Below are 19,708 nucleotides of genomic sequence, written 5' to 3'. Positions count from 1 at the left end.
ACACAGCTACTTAAGAAGGAGCCCTGCATTTGGAAGAGATTCAACTTACATGTACCATGTGGTAGGGATTTAGCTTAGCACTGGATTCAACTTGGCAACACGCACAACTTCACAGAGGGCTCCTTGGTTGTTTTTTTCTTCCCCCACATAAAGGTGATGTCCCAAGAAAATCCGATGCAAAGAAAACATACTTACATGTATTAAGACCCAAAGCATACCTGTTATTCTGACAAAAATTATTTGTATACGTTATTTTTAAATCCACATAAGAAAATAGGATCCTAATTTTGCTTTATTCTCTCCTGCCTGTTTGCCAACTCACTGGACCTTCAGCTATTATTGTACATACACATAAATCTCTCCCTTAGTATCAACTATGCATTTGGAGTTTGGATTTTGCTAAAACAAATAGAGGAAAGCAACTCTTTAATGGTGTGAGATCTGAAGCAGTTTGTGAGGGTGGACAGTTCCTATCAAATTTTAAACTCTTTAGGTTATTCTCAGTCTCTTTCTGGGTAAAGAGGTAAAGAAATCATTTCAAAGACTTCCAAATCTCCACTGCTAAATTTTCTGGGGGTGATGCTAATCTTGATAAGGATTTGTGTTACACAGGTGTTTGCAGTTGTTAAAATTTAGAATGATCATTTTATTTCAAAGGAAAAGCCTTGAAACAAATATTGAATTCTAATGATATGTATCCAAAGTATTTATGGAGAAAGTTACCAATGCCTGCAATTTAATTTGAAATGCATAAAAAAATACTATGAGTTAGCTTTCTGTTCATCCCCATTCCACAGATAGCTGCATCTTCTGGTGCAGTGCCAGGCACATCCCCAAGACACAATGGTGAAGGTTGGAGTGAACCGATCTGGCTGTATTGGTTACCTGCTCACCAGGGCTGCTTTTAAGTGGATATTGTCACCATAAGTGACACTTTCATTGACCTCAACTACATGGTCTACATGTTCCAGTATGATGCCACCCACAGCAAATTCAATGGCATTGTCAAGGTTGAGAAGAGGAAACTTGTCATCAATGGAAAGCCTATCTCTATCTTCCAGGAACGAGTTTCTGCCAACATCAAATAGGGTGATGCTGGTGCTGACTATGTTGTGGAGCCAACTGGAGTTTTCACCACCATGGAGAAGGCTGGTGCTCACTTGAAGGGTGGGACCAAGAGGGTCATTATCTCTGCCAACTTCTGCTGATGCCCCCTTGTTTGTGATGGTTGTGAGCCATAAGTATGACAACTCCTCAAGATCATCAGCAATGCCTCCTGCACCACCAACTGCTTGGCCCCTCTGGCAAAGGTCATCCATGACAAATTTGACATCATGGAGAGACCCATGACCACAGTGCCATTACTGCCATACTGCTACTATGCCATTACTGCCACCCAGAAGATGTGGATGGCCTCTCTGGGAACCTGTGGCATTATGGCCAAGGGGCTGCCCAAAACATCATCCCTGCTTCTACTGGAGCCACCAAGGCTGTAGCAAGATCATCCCTGAGCTGAATGGGAAGCTCACTGGCATAGCTTTCTGTGTCCCCATCCCCAATATGTCAGTCGTGGATCTAACCTGCTTCATGAAGAAAGCTGCCAAATACAATAACATCAAGAAGGTGCTGAAGAAGGCATCAGAGGGCCCCTAAAGTGCACCCTTGGCACCAAGGGCCAGGTTGTCTCTTGCAACTTTAACAATGACACCTGCTTTTCTACTTTTAATGCTGGAGCTGGTTTTGCTCTCAATGACCACTTTGTCAAGCTCATTTTCTGGTATGACAATTAATTTGGCTACAGCAACTGGGTGGCAGACCTTATAGTCCACATGGCCTCTAAGGAGTAAGAGTTCCCTGGACCACCAACTCCAGCAATAGAAAGAGGAAGAGAGAGTTCCTTAGCTGCTGGGGAGCCCTTGCCCCAACTTATCCTCCAAAACCCTGAGAATCTCCCAACTCTAGACAGTTTCCATCCCAGACCCTCTGAAGAAGGGGAAGGGTTTGGGGAGCCCCACATTGTCATGTACCATCAATAAAATATACTGTATCCAGCCAAAAAAATAATGTGAGTTGTTGAATGAATATAGGATGGATAGATAGTTATGTGATAAATCAAGTTAGATGTTAATGGTAGAATCCAGGTCATAGATATAGGGGTGTTCCATGAAAAATTACTCAAACTTTTCTATAGGTTGGAAATTTTCATAATAAAACACTGGAAATAATCACCATTAGCACTCCTCTTGCAGTGTCCTTGAGGCAAACTTTGATCAAAATGGGGTGAAAATTCAATTTATCCACTATTTATTGAGTATCTGCCTTGGCAAAATTTGGTGCTGGGTATGAGATTTCATTGAGATTCCATGCTTAGTAGTCTTCCTCTACTCTTAAGTATGGCTAGTGCAGCAGCTCCAACCTCTCCCTTTAACTCCAATTTCAGCAGGAAGAATATAGGCAAATGTATCCCAACACTTTAGGATTCATGGATTGATTTAAGACTTCCTTCCTTCCTTCCTTCCTTCTTTCCTTCCTTCCTTCCTTCCTTTTTTCCATCCATCCATCTATCCATCCATCCAGCCAGCCAGCCATCCATCCATCTATCAGTGTGTACTCTATTTCTCTGTTTGGTGTGAAACACTGAAATAGTGTTTAAGACAGAGTTCTACAATCAAGAAGCTTTAAGTGTAATGGGGATTTGAGCATGAAGTCACTATTCTGCAAGTTCCACTCTGACCTTGTTTATTCATAGTTTCAGACAAAATCGCTTCAAAATGAGGGATGTGATGTAAGATATATGAAAATATACTTATGTGCATCTGGAAAACTTAAAAATTGCATTTTTTAATTTTCCTGGTAATTTCTAAAGCCACAAAATATTCCAGTCACAAATAAAAAACCAAGGCTTTCCTGTGGGAAACTTTAGAGAAAACCTAACAAAACTTTCCCCAATTGGAGTAAACCATTAAATACTTAAAAGCATTTTAGTAGCATATAAAACCAAACAAAGTCCTCTGAAAATCATGGTGCCAAATCAAATGCTAAGATTTAAAAAGTCCCAACTGAATGCATCTCGCCCAGGTCCTGCCAAGGGAGTTACTGCTCCCTCTAGAGCTGTCTCTCTCTTTTTTTTTTTATTGGTTTTAATTAAGTTTTACAGAATAAATTAGTTCACCATATTTGAATCACATTTGCACACACAGATGAAAAATTCTTCTTTCTCCCTTCCAAATCAGGGCTTTACTGTGGAAAAAGCAATCTGTGTGATGCAACCACTATTGAAGCTCCAGTCAATAAAAAAAGCCCAGTGAAGTGGGAAGGAGAGGAAATGGGAAAAGGAACCAAAGAGGAAGAAGCAGAAGCAAAGGAAGCAAATGGAGAACAGAGAGGAAAAAACTAGGGAAAGTAGATGAAGCCACAGGCAACAAATGACTTGGCACTCTTAGAGCCGAATACTAAAAACTTACTGTGAGATTCTAATATGTCTCTGGTTCCCTTTGCCTCTACTTCAAAATCAGTAAACTGCTAGTTGAAAGTCTTCATATCCCATTGTTTGCTATCAGAAACAAGAGTGCCAGGTACTCTGTGATCCTAAGAATCAGTGATCCAGATCTCAGGTTCTTGGCTTTTTAAAGAGGGGCAAGTTGGGGCGGGGGGGTGGGGGTCGGGGGAGGGAGGGGGAGTGGGAAAGGAAGAGAGGGAATCTCAGGCAGACTCCATGCTGAGCCCAGAACCTGACATTGGGCTCAGTTTCATGACACTGAGATAATGACCTGAGCTGAAATCAAAAGTTGGATGCTCAACTGACTGAACCACTCAGGCATCCCTATGACTTTTTAGTATCATCTACAACAGGAAAAATATTTCTCTCACCTATTTCTGTTTTGGTACTAGAATTTCCAGATGTTTTTCTTTACCTGCTTTTGCCTTAGTTTAAGCATATAATGAAAAACAAAGAAACAAAAAGCCCATGTTAGACTAAAGAGAGAGCTTGAAACTTAAGAGTGGCAGGTCCTTCCAAAGATGGTGCTTGTCTTTTTCTGTTTTTATGTTCCATCTTGAGAATTGGAATGGCTGTGACTTGGGTTTCAAAATGATTTGGTTGATTATACATAGACATTTCTGAAAGTATCATAGGATTTTATTCATTGGGATATTTAAGTTACCTGGTACATTATGGAAGTGGGAAATGAAGGGAGTCTTGGGTATTCCTGGAAACAGACTCTGAGATAGAGATTAACATGCAGGGAATTATGAAATGCTTATGGGATTGACACCTGCATAAGCAAATGGAAGGAAGTAGGATTGGGCATAGGGTGAGTTTAGACTGTGATGGAGTCTCAATGCAGGGGGCTAACTTAGCTAACTCATGGGGCTCTGAAGCTGGGATGAACTTCCATTGTTGTTCCTTTTGGGGATCAGAGGCTAGGCCATTATACTTCTGTATTGACCAGTCACCTGATGTGGGCGGCTCCATGAGACAGCATACTGTTTGGTGAGACTCTTTAGCAGAGGGACCTCCTGAAGAGCACTGGCTGCTGAGACAGTGGTCACCAGCCGCGTTCCCAGCAACTGTGGGAATAAATCCTGCCTTCCTGGAGAGAGATTACTGCATCCACTATAAGGGGCATTTTTTTTTTTCTTTTCCTTCTCTTATTCTATGTCTCCTAATATATGGCAGCCATAATCCCATATGGTTCTTTAGGTCTCTCCATAGGCATGTGGTTAGCCTGGGCTACTCCTCAGTTTTTTTTTCTGTTTCAGGTTGGTTCCCTAAGCAGCTAAAGCTGTGGTTTCAATTTTCCTACCAGCTTATCTTTGGTTTGGTTTCAAACCTTTGGTTTGAAATTGGAAAGACCAATGTGCCTCGATGGAGAAATTCCACTGACTCAGATTGCCAGGCTGGGGAAGAGCAAAGCATGACCCATCAGTGAGAAATGTACAGGTACAGGATTGGTTTCTGCTAATTTTTCTGATCTGTTTGCTAGTGCAGAAATGGATGGTGGTTGTTTTTCTATTTCTTGCTCGTAAGGAATGTTAATATGAGTTTCAAGTCAATCCACTGGTGGATCTATATATTTTCCTTGGAGAGCTTAAGAAGGGCTCACTAAATAATATTCTTTTCCACCCATCAATCTGTGTTAGAAAGATGTATGACTGGTATCTAAGGCGCTGTCAGTGTGTTATTTTCCATGTTCCTCTCACATGTCAAATATAAAAATACAGCCTGTCAGTGTAAATGTGATATGGGGCATTGTTCAGAGAGACTGTGAAAAATCCTGCAGTGCTCCCTGATTCATCATTTCAACAGCATAATCATTTCATAGCCCAGTCTAAACAAAACAGTTAAGAGCATTCCGACTTAGGGGGTACTGAATCAGAGTTGATTCAGAAAGGTCTGAGAGATCCCATGAGAAAAAATGTTTTGGAGAAAATAAGAGAAGCCTTGTCTTTGTCTTCAATTTCATAGTTACTAATCTTTTTTGGAACATTGTTTATCAGTTAATTATTCTCCACCACACCCTGCACCCTGACATTTTGCCGAAGTGGCCAGGAGGCCTCGTTAAATCAGAATTTCTAATTTCAGTTCACCTGTCACAGCTAAAGGCTCCCTCAAATGCATTGACATCGATTAATATTTAATGATTGAATAGTAGAAATATTGGCTCAGCACTTTTTACTTTTTCTTCCTTTAAATTAAAAAAAAAACCCTTTAGAATGGACTCTGCTTCATGTGCACCCAGCTCTAGATTTCTACAATGTGAAATTTATGTGGGTGTCAAGAAGGGTAAAAGACCATCGCCCTATAGAAGGCAATATGTGCTCCAGGAAAAAGCTAGGCTGTGATGGAGAGAGAGAACTAACATTTAATTAGCACTCACTCTGCCAGGCACTATATATAAATTCCATAATTCATCTCCAGTAGTCACAACACATCTATAAGGTAGGTATCTTTATTTCATTTACAAATGAGGAAACAGCCTCAAAGAAGGTAGAAAACTTGCCTGAGGTCACATACTCAAATGGCAGCATCAGTATTTGAATCCTGCAGCACGGTCCATACTCTTTCCAAACACATGTTGCCTCCCTGGGAACAGGAAGCCTGAGCCTAACTGAGCCATGCCTTATTTGATTTTGTGTCTTTGTGTTTCCATATTTCCATCGGTGACCTAGGCTATAAGACAGATCTTGGGTTAATTTGGGTTCTTTTAAGAAACTGAGATTCTGGTTTTAAATCGGGTTAGCTCTTAGTTTATATGAGCAATACCTTACAGGTAATTTTTTATGGCATGTAGGTAGAAAAGGAGACTAAACATTTTCTTCCAGGGTAAGTAATGACATATATAAACATGCTAAAACAATCCTTAAATTATGTGTGGTGTGCATTTTTAGGGAGATTGATCATCATAATAATGACAGTGGAGAAGAGGCATGCTCAGGTAGAAATAGAATAGGCTTTGGATCAGACAGGTAAGTTAAATTCTGCTTCTGGTTCCCATTAGCTCTGAAACTGGGGCAAGTTTTGTAACCCCTATAAGCCATGGTTTCCTCATAAATAAAGTAGGGATAATAATAATTACTTCACAGAATTTTTGTGAAGAAGGGAAGAGGTATACATTTAAGGGGCCTTGAATGGTGTTTGGCACATAGTGGGCACCTGTTAAATAAGTGATTGGTATTATTAACATTAAAGAAGAAATGTCAGTCATTATTAACTTAACTCAGCCTGAGGGTCAGAAGAGGCCTCCTGAAGGAGATACCTGACCTGAGTTTTAAGACATACAGAAGGTTTGCCAGGAGTTGTGGGTTGCTGGCTGTCCCACAAAGTCTGTTCTCTCCTCTGTAGAACTAGAGGTACAGCTTTGCATATGGTGCCCAGTTTGAGACAATGTTACCCAGCCTCCTTTGCCACTTGGGTGTGGCCTTTCGACTAGTTTATCATAATGCTTAATGTGTGTACAATCTGCCTCCACTGCTTAAAAGAAATGGCGTATTCACTCACCTGTGTATGGGCATTTTGGTTGTTACAAATACAACAAAACTTTTCAAATTGCATACCTTAAATATGTGCAGTTTAATGTATATAAAGTATACTTCAATAAAGTATAAACCAAATAATGAGGGAAAAAAAGAAAATAGTTTGCCCTTTAGTTTTTCTTTTTCTCCTTCCTGTGGGCTGGACTACAGATGTGGTAGTGACTCAGATTTGAAAATGCAGTCAGAGACAACATCCTAAGGATGTCAGAGCAACAAGATAGTAGGCGTCTGAGTCATGCTAGCATTATGGCACAGAGCTGCCATGTCAGCTTGGAATTATTCCTTGGATTGGCAGATGAAAGAGATACTGCCATCTATCTTACTTAAGCCATGTGTTTTGGGTTATTTTTGTTATAGCAGCATAGTCTATATACTACCTCAGGCAACAATACCAACATAATCACTTAGTATTTCTCAAAGGATTGTCCATGTGCCACCTTGGACATGGTGGCATGTTAAAATGCAAATTTCAGGCATCATGAAGCCAAATTCTGGAGGGATAGTAGTGCAGGGAATCTGCATTTTAAAACATGCTCTTGAGTGATGCCCGTACGAACGGAAGATACAATTATCCTGGATTATTACCTTTCTGCTTCTTTTAGGGCCTGTGGAAAATGTTTCATGACAGTAGACAGCATTGACCCTTTGGTGTCTGCGAGTAAGGTTATATGTAAGAGGTCATGAGAGTAAAATCAGGAGAATTTTTCCAGTTAAGCTTAGAAATCTGTGTGGGAATCGTTGTTAATACTCTTTTAGCTTTACTACTTCAAACTCTGGTCTGTGGATAGCAGCCTCAACATCATATTGGAGCTTTTTAGAAATGCAAAATATCAGGCCCCAGCCCAGATTCTGCATTTTAACAATATCAATAGGTGATTCATATGTATATTAAAGTTTGAAAAGCAGAGTTTTGTAATCTCCTTCCTTGGAAATAAGTCTCTGAATGAGTCCGACATTTAAACAAGTGGCACCCATAGTTAAGAATAATCCAAAACACATGGCTTAAATAAGATAGATGGCAGTATCTCCTTCATGGGCAACCTCCAAAATGGTACAGACAGTCTAGAAGTCGATGGGTATACAGTTGACCCAGAAGTGGAATTCCTGAATCATATGGTAATTTATTTCTTATTTTCTAAGGAACCTCCATACTTTTTCCACAGTGGTTGTACTAACTTATCTCTTACCACCAGTAGTTCACAAATTCTACACAACCTTCCCAGCACTTGTTATGTCTTGTCTTTTTGACAACAGTAATCCGACGGTTTGGAGGTGATATCTCATTGTAGTTTTGATTTGCTTTTCTCTGATGATTAGTGAGATTAAGCCCCCTTTTCATGTACCTACCTGTTGGCCATTTGTATATTGGAAAAATATCTATTCCAGTTCTTTGTCCATTTGTCAGATTAATTGGATTATTTGATCTTTTTGCTATTGAGTTGTATGAGTTCCTTGTATATTTTGAATGTTAACCCTTGACTGGATAAGTGGTTTGTAAATATTTAATTTCATTCCTTAGGTTGCCTTCTCATTTTGTTGATGGTTTCTTTTGCTGTGTAGAAGCTTTTTAGTTTAATGTGATTCCCCTTGTTTATTTTTGCTTCTGTTGTTTGTGCTTTTGGTGTCATATCCAAAAAAAATATTACCAAGACCAATGTCAAAGAGCTTTCCCCTATGTTTTCTTTTAGGAATTTTAAGTCTTATGTTTGTTATTAATCCATTTTGAATTAATTTTTGTGATTAGTGTAAGATAGGGGTTCAATTACATTTTTTTGCATGTGAATAATCTATTTTCTTAGTACTGTTTATTGAAGAAACTATTTTTCCCTCTTGAAAAAATGCATTTCCCTTTTCAAATATTATTTGACTGAATATACATGGGTTTATTTCTGGACTCTTGATTCTATGCCATTGGTCTATGTGTCTGCCTTTATGCCAGCACCATACTCTTTTAATTCCTATAACTTTGTAACATAGTTTGAAATCAGGATGTGTGATGCCTCCAGCTTTATTCTTCTTTCTCAAGATTGCTTTGGCTATTTAGGGTCTTTCATGGTTCCATATGAACTTTAGGATTTTTTTTATTTCTGTAAAAAAAAAGCCATTGTAATATTGATAGGAATTGCACTGAATCTATAGATGGTTTTGGGTAGTATGGACATTTAAGAATATTCATTCTTCTGATACCTGAATATGGGATATCTTTTCATTTATTTTTGTCTTCTTCAATTTCTTTCACAATGTCTTATAGCCTTCAGTGTACAGATTTTTCACCTTTTTAGTTAAATTTATTCTTAAGTATTTTATTGTTTTTGATGCTATTGTAAATGGGATTGTTCTCTTTATTTCTTTTTTGGAAAGCTTGTTGTTAGTATACAGAAATACAACATATTTTTGTATGCTGATTGTGTATTCTATAACTTTCCTGAATTTTTTTTATTAGTTCTAAAGTTTTTCTGGTAGAGCCTCTAGGGTTTTCAACATATAAGATCATATCATCTGCAAACAGATAATTTTACTTCTTCTTTTCTCATTTGGATGCCTTTTATTTCTTTTTCTTGACTGATTGCTCTAGCTAGGATTTCTTTCTTTTTTTTTAAGATTTTTATTTATTTATTTGACACAGAGAGAGAGAGAGCATGAGAGTAGAAGAGGGAGAAGCAGGCTCCCTGCTGAGCAGGGAGCCCAGTGTGGGGCTCCATTCCAGGACCATGAGATCATGACCTGAGCTGAAGGCAGACACTTAATGACTGAGCCAGCCAGGTGCCCTCTGGCTAGGATTTCTAATACTATGTTAAATAAGAAAGCTGAGGGTGGGCACCCTTGTCTTGCTCCTGATCTTAGAGGAAAAGTTTTTGATGTTTCACCAATGAGTATGATCTTAACTGTGGGATTGTCATATATGGCCTTTATTATAATGAAGTACAGTCTTCTATACCCAATTTTGTTCAGAGTCTTTATCATGAAAAGTATGTTGAATTTTGTCAAATACTTTTTCTGCATCTATTGAGATGGTCATATGATTTTAATCTTTCATAATATTAATGTGATGTATCACATTTATTGATTCACAATTGTTGACACAACCTTGCATCCTAGGGATGAATCTCACTTGATCAAAGTGTATAATATTTTCAATGTGCTGTTGGATTTGGTTTGCCAGTATTTTGTTGAGAATTTTTGCAACTATATCCATCAAGGATATTGGCCCGTAATTTTCTTATAGTGTCCTTATCTGGCTGTGTTTTCAGGGTAAAGCTATCCTCATAAAAATGACTTTGAGAGTGTTTCTTCTTCAGTTTTGAAGAAGGGTTCAGAAAGGAATGGTTTTAATTCTCCAGTGAAACCATCCAGTTCTGAACTTTTCTTCATTGGGAGGATTTTTTATTACCGATTCCATTTCTTTACTCATTTTTGGTCCGTTCAGATTTTCTACTTCTTCATGTTTCAGTCTTTGTAGTTGTATGTTTCCAAATATTTATCCATTTTTTTCTAGGTTGTCCAATTTGTAGGCATATAATTGTTTCTATTAGTCTCTTCTGATCCTTTGTATTTATGTGGAGTTATTTGTAATGTCTTCTCTTTCACTTATAATTTTATTCATTTTAGTCTTTTCTCTTTTTTCTTAAAGGTTTTTTAATTTTGTTTATCTTTTCAAAGGATCAACCCTTAGTTTTGTTAATCTTTTCTATTGCTTTCCTATTCTCTATTTATTTCTGCTCTAATCTTTATTATTTCCTTCCTTCTGCTAACTTTGTTAGTTCTTTTTCTAATCCCTTGTGGTATAATGGTAGGTAGTTTATTTGAGATTTTTCTTTTTTCTTAGTGTATGTATTTATAACTGTAAGCTTTCCTCTTGGAACTGCTTTTGCTGCATCCCATAAGTTTTGATATGTTATGCCTCCCTTGTGTTTTATATCAAGATATTTTTTCATTTTCCCTTTGATTTATTCTTTGATCTACTTGTTATTAAAGATAATGTTGTTTAATTTCCACATATTTGTCATTTTCCAGATTTCCTTCTGTTATTGATTTCTAGATTCATATCATTATGGTCAGAAGATATACTTGATATAATTTCTATCTTCTTGATTCTATTGAGACTTGTTTTGTGGCCTAACATATGATCTGTTCTAGAAAATGTTCTGTTCCATGTGTACTTTAGAAAAATCCACCTATTTTTTCAATTAAACAATTTTAATTGCATTTTTTTTCCATTGATATTTGGAATTTGTCTTGCATGTTGCCTGTACTTATGACAAACAAATGTGAACAACACCATAATGTGTCAATGGATATTTCAAGTACAATACATTAATTTTACATTAATTTGGGCCGAGTTACTGTCCCTATCCCAGGAATAAATGTTCATGAAAGGTCCTTTAAGCAGGTCACTTGGTGGTTTATCCATAATTGCTTTGACTGTTAGTTTGATTTCTTGAATGGGACTAAAAGTCCTTAAAGAATGTGCTGCCTTTAGTAGACCTATCAGGGGCCAATTGGCTTATTACTCACTGGGGATGAGGTTTGTATGTTTGGGGAATGATTATTGGGATTCTCTCTTCCCATTGTTGAGGGTTGATGGTATCAGAGAATTAATTTAGAAGTTCTGTCTGGGTTGAGATAGAGAATAACAGGTCAATATGAATTAGTCAATTGTTAATGGTAATAATAACAATTTACACAACTATAACCATAGTATTAACACAATAGATTATTTATTGAATATTTTCTGAGTCTTACATATATTACCCCTATTAAATTCTCCAAAAAATTATGATAAATTAGGAAACTGAGGCTTAGAAAAACTAAGTGATTTGTCCAAGATCATATAGCTAGGTGAGGGGAGCAGCTGGTGCTTGACTTCAGATTCATCTGATTCTGCTGATAACCAGTTTTGAGGTATAAAGCCAAAAAAATCCAGCTAATTAAGATGTGAGAAGAAATTAAATGAACAAGATATAAGGTCATATGGATGAAATCTGAAGGTACAGGCTAATTTTTATTTGATGGACATTCACGGGAGTTTGACTCCCCAGGGCCCATTTCTCCTTCTTACCAGCACCTTGGTTTTTGTGGGGGTTTACCTCTTTCCCTCAGGGTTACATATGGTGGGATCCTAATCAGGAGCCTTGCTGTCACTAATAAAAGGAATAGACTTGTGATCTAAACCCTACTGGACACTCATTCCCTGAAGTTTGAACCTTAAACAGAGTTGCAAGCAGATGGTGCATAATCAGAGTTTAATAACCTGGATGGTAGCTAGACTCTTCCTTCTTTGAGTTCATTCCTCTAGTTCCTACAGTCCTTGATTCCAGGTTTCCAGGTTGCCATTTCTCCTGTCTCTTTCAAACTTGGTCTCCAACTTACCTGTCAACTCTCTGATTTCCTAGAATATTTTCAACATATTTCCTTTGGCTTAAATCAGCCAAAGTGCAATTGATTGATTGCAGCAAAAGAACCCTGATTGCCACACCTTTATGCCCTCGTGGATAAGCCAGGAATATTTAAGATCTGATTGAGACATAGAAGTGATACTTCTCTCCACAATACTGAAAAATAATTATTAAAATATTATCACTTTATAAACAATAAATAAAAGTAAATTAATTTCTAGGGAATAGGCATGAACTTTTTTTTATTATGTTATGTTAATCACTATACATTACATCATTAGTTTTTGATGTAGTGTTCCATGATTCATTGTTTGTGTATAACACCCAGTGCTCCATGCAGTATGTGCCCTCTTTAATACTCGTCACCAGGCTAACCCATCCCCCCAAACCCCTCCCCTCTAAAACCCTCAGTTTGTTCCTCAGAGTCCATAGTCTCTCATGGTTCATCTCCCCCTCCGATTTCCCCCCCTTTCATTTTTCCCTTCCTGCTATCTTCTTCTTCTTCTTCTTTTTTTTTTTTAACATATAATGTATTATTTGCTTCAGAGGTACAGGTCTGTGATTCATCAGTCTTACACAATTCACAACGCTCACCATAACACGTACCCTCCCTGATGTCTATCACCCAGCCACCCCATCCCTCCCACCCCCCCACCACTCCAGCAACCCTCAATTTGCTTCCTGAGATTAAGAATTCCTCATATCAGTGAGGTCATATGATACATGTCTTTCTCTGATTGACTTATTTCGCTCAGCATAATACCCTCCAGTTCCATCCACGTCATTGCAAATGGCAAGATTTCATTCTTTTTGATGGCTGCATAATATTCCATTGTATATATATACTACATCTTCTTTATCCATTCATCCGTCGATGGACATCTTGGCTCTTTCCATAGTTTGGCTATTGTGGACATAGGCATGAACTTTTGAAAAGACAGCATAAGATGAAACCAGGGACCATCAGTTTGAATAGCAGAACTTTCCTACCTATCATTCAATGACACAGTCTTTAATTCAGTACATATGTACTTAAAATTTCCTGCTAAGCAAAATTTCATTTAAAAAAATCAAAGCAAACACTTAGAAGATATTTCAGTGATCTGCAGGTCTCTGACCATCAAAATAATAAAAATGGAATTTCTGACATGGGTCCACATTATGCACTTCTTCTTCCATTTGGTGACCTGAACCAGGAGGTCAGTCTTTAAAATAATGAATATAGAGAGTCAGAATACCATGCAGTGGGGGAGAGGAGCACTTTCCTCTTAGGTAGCAGAGTCACTAGGTAAAGTGGGGGCTAAGGACTACTGGACTCTGGCAGTTAAAACTAGAATCTGTACCTGCCAATGAGTATGTCAGCTGAGGTATAAGATGGGTATTCAGCCTACACCCAAGTCCACAAAGAAAGGAATTGAGGAAAATTCACATTTTTTGGTCTATTGGGGAAAAATCGATAAAGATTTTTCCTTGTTGATGGAAAAATAAACAGAAGAACAAAATAAACTATGGGGAAATATTAGTAACTGTGCATCGCTAAAGAAGAGAGCACTAGCCTAAAGACTTAGAAGAGGAGCATACCTCAGAGGATGCTTTGTTATAGTAAACCCAAGAGAATTTTAGAAAATTGGATCATCAGTAGTGGAATGCAAGACATCTTGTCCCATGAAACAGTACTAGAAGTCATAATGAGAGACATTGGATGAGATAAAAATGAAGATTTCTGAGTGAAGAAAGGATTTTTAGAACACCAAAAACTAAACTGCAGGATAAAATTGAATAGCAGTAAAGAATAATATGGCACTGATACAAAACAGACACATAGATCAATGGAACAAAATAGAGAGCCCAGAAATAAACCCACAATTATATGTCAATTAATCTATGACAAAGAAGGCAAGAATATACAATGGGGAAAAGACAGTCTCTTCAATAAATGGTGTTGGGAACACTGGACAGCTACATGTAAAAGAATGAAACTGGACCACCTTTTAACACCTCGAAATGGATGAAAGACCTAAATGTGAGACCTGAAACCATAAAAATCCTAGAAGAGAACACAGGCAGTAATTTCTCTGACACTGGTCATAGCAACATTTTTTTCTAGGTATGTCTCCTGAGGCAAGGGAGATAAAAGCAAAAATAAACTATTGGGCTGCATCAAAATAAACAACTTTTGCACAGCAAAGGAAACCATTAACAAAACAAAAGGACAACCTACTGAATGGGAGAAGATATTTATAAATGATATATCCAGTAAGGATTAATATCCACACTATATAAAAAAAACTTATACAACTCAACACCAAAAAAACCAATATGGTTAAAAAATGGGCAGAGGACCTGAATAGACATTTTTCCAAAGAAGATATACAGATGGCAGATACATGAAAAGATGCTCAATGTCATTAATCATCAGGGAAATGCAAATTAAAACCAGAGATTAAGAGATAATCACTTTATACCTGTTAGAATGGCTAAAATAAAAAAGACAAGAAATAACAAGTGTTGACAAAGATGTGGAGAAAAAGGAACACTTGTACACTGTTTTGGGAATGTAAACTGGTACAGCCACTATGGAAAACAGTCTGGAATTAAAATTAAAATAGAAAAAAATTTAAAATAGAAATACCATATGATCCAATATTGGGTGTTTAGCCAAAGAAAATGAAAACACTAATTTGAGGGGGGCCTGGGTGGCTCAGTTGGTTAAGCATCTGCCTTCGGCTCAGGTCATGATCTCAGGGTTCTGGGATCAAGCCCTGCATCAGCCTTCCTGCTCAGTGGGGAGTCTGCTTCTTCTTCTCCCTCTGTACTTCCCTCCTGCTCATGCTCTTTCTCTCCTCTCTCAAATAAATAAAATCTTAAAAAATAACTCCAAAAAAACCCCTAATTTGAAAAGATACATCCTCCCCTATGTTTATTGCAACATTATTTACAATAGTCTGGATATGGAGACAAACTGAGTGTCCATCAATAGACAAATAGATAAGGAAGATGTGTATGTGTGTACACACACACACACACACACACACACACACACAATGGAGTATTACTCAACCATAAAAAAGCATGAGATCTTGCCATTTGAGACAACATGGATGGACCTAGAGGGTATGCTAAGTGAAATAAGTCCGACTGATAAAGACAAATGCCATATGATTCTACTCATAAGTGGAATATAAAACAAATGAACAGTAAGCAGAATCAGACCTATAAATACAGAGAACAAATTGATGGTTTCAAGGGGGGTGGAGGGGATGGGCAACATGCATGAAGGGGAGTGGGAGGCATAGGCTTCCAGTTATGGAATGAGTAAGTCACAGCAAGAGAAAGTACAAGGTAAGGAATATAGTGAATGATATTATAACAGCAATGTTTTGGGACAGATGTTAGCTATATTTGTGGTGGGTGAACATAGGATAATGTATAAATTTCTCAAATCACTATGCTGTACACCTGAAACTAATGTAACATTGTGTGTCAATTATACCAAAAAAAAAAAATAGCTCAGACACTATAGAAAATGAAATCAGTGACTCATTGAGCAAGCTCTAGAACTCTTACAAAATGCAGAGGAAAAAAGGATAAAAAGATGAAAATAATGAAGAAGGTTGTGGCTCTACAAAGCAGAGACTGCAGATGAAACTGAATGACTTTAGGTGTTAAAGAAGAGGAAACAAGCACAACTAGAGATGAAACAATAATCAAAAACATATGTTAAGTCAAAAGCAGCCTCTCCCAGTCCTCCAAAGACAAGTATCAAGAATAGGATTCACTGTATGCTGGACAGAATCAAAGAAAAGAGAAACACACTTGAACATGACTGGCCAAAATGTTTGAATGAGAATAAAAATAAATCCTACATTTGCCCAGGCAGAAAGAAAAATGTTGCCTACAAAGACCGACCTTAACCTTTCTGTAATAGCAAATGTCAAAATTTGAGAAAAAGTGCTTTTGGATGGAAAGTTTGTAACTCAAGAATTTTAAAAGCATCCAGATTGTCTTTCACGTGTGACAGCCACAGAAAGACCTTCACCATTATTCAAAGGCTCAGAAACTGCTCATTGATATGATCCTTCTATTTAAAAATATCATTTAAAAATATACTAAAACCATGCAGGAGATAAAAAAGAAAATGAGCAAGAAGAGTTCTAGGCATTGTGTTGATTAAGTCACACTTTGCATTCTAAAATCAATAATAAATTGGATTTTGTAATTTGAAGCCTGAAGGCATACGTGGCTTAGCTTAGCCTTGTGGCATTTCTCTCTCCGCACTCTTACCTTTTCCACTTTCTTGGTGGCGGATGTAACTTGTGAGATGTATCATCTGGTCCACTGTACTCCCTTTCAGGTGAAACTCCTTGTGGTATTCATGATATTCTTCTCTACAAGTGCTTGTTAACAATGGATTACCTATGTGCAACATGGAGTAAGAAAGCCCAGAAAATGACTAAACAAAAAATTTGTCTTTATTCTACACAAAAGTAAAGCAAATATCTATATTCTGGCCATTTATAGTGCCAGAAGTCTTGAAAGACAGTGTTCTGTATTTTTCAAACACATATTGAATGACTCTTTTTCTTGGGATTTAATCTGGAAAAGATTATAAATGACGCAGTGGAAAATTCTGTCACCAAGGCCTTCTTCCCAGCTGTTCCTCACTTTAACTATATAAAACATTTAAGTGTATTAAAACACTATAAGAAAAATGCAGCTAAATGTTAATAATATTCTCCAGCAAATGGTAGGATTTGAGGGAGTCCATGTGAATTTAAACACCACAATATTCAAAGGATATGAACAGGCAACTCACAAAAGCAGACACCTGAGTGACCAGGAAACATGAAAAAATATTCTGCCTCAGAAATAATCAGGGAAATTCAAAATAAAACCTCAGTATATATTTTCATATCCATAAGAATGGTCAATCATTTAAAAAGTTTGGCTAGGGCGCCTGGGTGGCTCAGATGGTTAAGTGTCTGCCTTTGGCTCAGGTCATGATCCCAGGGTCCTAGGATCGAGTCCCGCATCGGGCTCCCTGCTCCTTGGGAGCCTGCTTCTCCCTCTGCTTCTCTCTCTCTCTCTCTCCCTCTGTCTCTCATGAATAAATAAATAAAATCTTTAAAAAAAAAAAAGTTTGGCTGTACCTTTGTTGGTGAGGATATGGTGTGGAACTCTTACACCCTACTGTGAAAATATAAATAAGTACAAGCTTTTAGAGGTTAATATGATGGTATCTAGGAAAGTTAACAATGTACATATCCATGATCCAGCAGTTATACTTTTAGTTTGTCATAGCATTGCTTATAATGACAAAAATGTGGATACAAAATCCATCAGAAGGAAAAAAAAATGGATAAAAAATTTGTGGCATATTCTGCATTGTAATTAAAATAATTGAACATGAGCTACAAAGAACACAATATGGAATAAGCCTGAAAAATATAATATTGAGAGAGGAAACGCAAGTTACAAATGAATATTTATAGCATGATCTCAATTTTATAGGTTTAAAAAGATAAAAATCAAACCCTTTTGTTTATGGATATAACATGTAGTCAAATTATAAAAGTATATCAGGAAATTATAAATTCAAGGTGGTGGTTATCTTTGGGGAGGCGGGGAAGGGATATAAAATCAGGGAGGGAAACACAAGGGGCATTGACCATTCTACAGTGTTTTTTCTTTCTTCTTGACAAAACATAAAAATCTGAGGCATGAATATGAAGATGTTAATATCTGGCAAAGCTGATTCAGTAGGTAGATACATCTTATTTATTGAAATAGGTATAATTTTATTTGCTTGAAATATAGCATAGTAAAAATAAAAATGAAATATTAATATATTTTGTTTTTATCTTTTTATAAATATAAACATAAAGTTTGTTTTTATAATTTTAGTGTGCCATATGATCACAAGCAGACAAAACATTTATAACATAAAGCTTGGTAGGAAATAAAATAGAAATCAAATATTGGTTACATCTGGAGGATGAGGCTATATATAATTTTTAAACTTTTTATTTTATTTTTCTGTATTTTTTTTTGTTCATGTTCACTGAGATTATGTTATTTTTACAGTTTAAAACATAAAAAAATATAAAAATGTATGTTTGGGCCCTGTGTAGGATCTTTAATATCATGCTAGGTTTTTGGCTTTATACTATGGACTACTATTTCCCAAATTGTGATCCCTGAGATGTTAATTAGTGTTCCTGGGAAATACAAGTGTTCTAAGGTCAATAAGTTTAAAAATGAGGTCTCTCAGGCTTCCTGCTTAAAGAAGCATAATGCACATTTATATAGTAAAGGTTCTGAGAATTTCTGCCATTAAAACAACAAGAACAACAAAAAAAAACCCAACACCACACAGCAAAAACTTCATATTATTTCAACCTTGAGTTTCCTAAATACATATGATTACAGATCCTTTTATCAAGGAGTTTTTTTTTTTTTTATCATTTGAGGGATATTAGTTTTCAGGAGACACAAGCTCCTTATCTTGATCTAACCTTACAAAACCAGCTCTTAATCACAAAGATACCCAAAACCTCATATAGAAAGTAGCATTACTGGGGCATCTGGGAGGCTCAGTCGGCTAAGCGCCTACCTTCGCCTCAGATCATGATCGCAGCATCCTAGGTTCCATCCCGTGTAGGGCTCCCTGCTCAGCAGAGAGCCTGTTTTTCCCTCTCCCTCCGCTGCTCCCCCTCCTTGTGTTTTTCCCGCTCTCTGTCAAATAAATAAATAAAAATATTTTTTAAAAAATTAGCATGATTACAAGAGAGATTCTGGACATTGAAGGTGGCAGCGTTGGGCAAGATAAATTGGAAGTAATGAAGACTGGAATCAGAGAGGCCAAACTGCAGTAGATAAGTAGCATGTTATAAGAGGTTCGGTACATTACTGCTGGCCTTAGCCAATCATCACCACAATAACGGACAATAAACACTTCTTTCTCATATATCTAGGTCGGCTGGGATTTGGCTTATCTGGCCCCACACTGTAGGTTAGATCAAGATCTGTTTCACATATCTCATTGTCCTTAATCAGGAGATTACCCAAGATATGTTCCTCCTATGGCAGACTACAAGCCTATTTCAAGTCTTGTGTCACATTAGCTCACATCCCATTGGCCAAAGCAAATCCTGTGCGTGGCCAAACTCAGATCAACAGGCAGGGCATTACACTCTGCTTACCCTGAGGCCAAAGCAAGTCACAGGGCCAAGTTTAACATCAGAGGGCTGGGGAAATAATTCCTCCCGGGAAACTGG

The 19,708-nt window shown here is 37.3% G+C and overlaps 1 pseudogene; it reads left to right on the top strand.

Moving 5' to 3' along the window:
• Window positions 1-843: 843 nt before the first annotated feature.
• Window positions 844-1,847, top strand: LOC114224744 (glyceraldehyde-3-phosphate dehydrogenase pseudogene; annotated as a pseudogene).
• Window positions 1,848-19,708: the final 17,861 nt, after the last annotated feature.

This window comes from Eumetopias jubatus, unplaced genomic scaffold, assembly GCF_037043125.1.
Source record: "Eumetopias jubatus isolate StellerSeaLion01/CBP00866 unplaced genomic scaffold, mEumJub1_p1.0 scaffold_17, whole genome shotgun sequence".
Classification (NCBI taxonomy): domain Eukaryota; kingdom Metazoa; phylum Chordata; class Mammalia; order Carnivora; family Otariidae; genus Eumetopias; species Eumetopias jubatus.
The sequence above is the reverse complement of the archived record's forward strand: the minus strand, read 5'-3'. Positions and strand labels throughout refer to the sequence as shown.